Below are 2,500 nucleotides of genomic sequence, written 5' to 3'. Positions count from 1 at the left end.
CGAGTCCCGCGGTTTAGTTAGTTTTGCGCAAATTGCTTCGTACGCAACAACTTCAATAGTTCAAGTGGACTGATGGGAGGCTCTCCAAAATTTTTGGTATTTTTTATTATGCGGGTTTGGATACATATAAACATATTTCCAAAATTTCAGATCGAAATTCCATGCCGATTTTTAAAAATGGCGGGGGGGTCTCTGGGCACATGTGATGTCTCCTCCTGCCAGTCCAACAAAAGTCCTAAGAGCTCTTTAGGGGGGTGCACCATTCCTCACCCCCGCGGGCTTGCCGCAAGCCCTCGTCCGCGGTGCAAGCGGCGCGCGCTATGCGAAAAATGCTGGAAATTGCGGAAAAATCCCTGCCTGGAATAATTGCGAAAAATCCCTGCCTGGAATAATTACGTAAATGCCCCTGCCGGAAAAATTACGGAAATGCCCCTGCCGGAAAAATTGCGGAAAATGCTCGGAATTGCGGAAAATCCCCCCCCCGTGCATTTTTATATATAAATCTAATGACCGGGTGCGGGTGCGGGACCGGGTGCGGGTGCGGGCACTCGGGCACTCGGCAGCTCGGCGCGAGACGCGAGCGCGTGTGTGGCCTCAAGCGTCCCTCCGAAGGCCCTCGCAAGTCCCTCGCATGTCCCTCGACAGTCCCATCGGCAGCGCATCGGCAGCCCATCGGCAGCGCATCGGCAGCCCATCGGCAGCGCATCGGCAGCCCATCGGCAACGCATCGGCAGCCCTTCGGCAGCCCCTCGGCAGCCCCTCGGCAGCCCCTCGACAGCCCCTCGGCAGCCTTTGGGCATCGGCAGCCCTTCGGCAGCCTCTCGGCAGCCCTTCGGCAGCCTTTCGGCAGCCTCTCCGCAGCCCTTCCGCAGCCCTTCGGCAGCCCTTCGGCAGCCCTTCCGCATGCCTTGCATACATTCCCCAGCAGCATGAACCTCGGCTGGTTTTGCTACCCAGCAGAATTAACCTCCGTTGGGTGTAAAAATGCATATGTCTTGCACTAAGTGAAATTCTATAATACTTTCCTGGAACAATATTTATACATTAGTTAATATATATTAAATAAGGAATTTAGAAAGAAGTTTGGTGATTTTTGGAAATATATTTTACCGGTTATGAATTTCCGAAGGTAAAATGATAAATAAATAAAATAAAATACTTTCGGGGCTCGAAAAATTCTGATATTTATTATTATGCAGGTTCGGATATATATAAACATATTTCCAAAATTTCAGATCAAAATTCCATGCCGATTTTTAAAAATGGGGGGGGGGGGTTGCTGGGCACATGTGATGTTTCCTCCTGGCAGTCCAAAAAAAGTCCTAAGAGCTCTTTAGGGGGGTGCACTATGCCTCACCTCCCTGCACCAACTGCCGAAGGCTTTTGGTGCGCGCCTTTTGGCGCACCTATGGCACTGACGAGGGAAGGAAAAAAAACTCGTCGACCCGTTCCGGTGTTGGAAAAAATAATTTCGGTTTCGTGGGGGCCCGGCCCCCCGTGTGGGCTGTTGGTGATTTTTTGACGGTAACTAAGGCAAGCTTTTGTCGAAATGATTCTCGGTGAATGTATAGCTTATGATGTGTCGTTGTATGCTATTGTTCCGACGATGGATTCGACGTTGAGGCGGGTGAGTTGCTCTACGCATTGCGGCGGGCATCGAACTTGCCTATCGCGTCAACTCGGTTTTTCCGAGGGTACTGTTCCACCAATGAAGTCTACTGAGGTGGACCGGATGCTGAGGCGGGCTCTCGGTTAGCATGTAGAATTTTTAGTGGCCACGTCTTGTTGGGGAGGGCATAATTATTCATTCATTTTGAAATTGCCCGAGCCGATGGCACGCACGTGCGATCATGTCGAATTCAAGCAGCACCCATCCTCCCGATTGCATCCGGTCAGTGCAAATGTTGCAGTTGTTCCTTTGTATGCTTTTCCGAGGGTGCTCTTCCGCCAATGAAGTTTGCTGAGGCGGATCCGATGCTGAGGGGGCTCTCCGTGCACGGCCGTATTTTCAAATGCCACCAGTTTAGCCGGCTCGGGCTTTACAGATCCCACGGATTTGTAATGCCCGAGCCGACGACGCGCACGTGCGTTCATGCGAATTGCGGCCGTCACCCATCCTTCCGATTGCATCATGATTGTTGTCCCGCGGTTGTTCCGATGTATGCTTTCCGGTAATTGCTTGCCGACGACGCATTTTCAATGCTGAGGCAAGCGACGAGCCGCATTTCACGACTTTTCGACGACGCATTTTTAAAGCTGAGGAAGTCGGCGCGCGGCGAGTCTTGATCCATTACGACGATGCATTTTTAATGTTGAGGATGGATCCGACGCGGAGGCTGGTGAGGTGCTCTACGCATTGCGGCGGGCATCGAACTTGTCGATTGCGTCAACTCGGTTTTTCCGAGGGTGCTCTTCCGCCAATGAAGTTTGCTGAGGCGGATCCGATGCTGAGGGGGCTCTCCGTGCACGGCCGTATTTTCAAATGCCACCAGTTTAGCCG

This window comes from Mercurialis annua, linkage group LG6 (assembly GCF_937616625.2).
Source record: "Mercurialis annua linkage group LG6, ddMerAnnu1.2, whole genome shotgun sequence".
In the NCBI taxonomy this organism is placed as follows: domain Eukaryota; kingdom Viridiplantae; phylum Streptophyta; class Magnoliopsida; order Malpighiales; family Euphorbiaceae; genus Mercurialis; species Mercurialis annua.
This window is presented reverse-complemented; position numbering follows the sequence as displayed.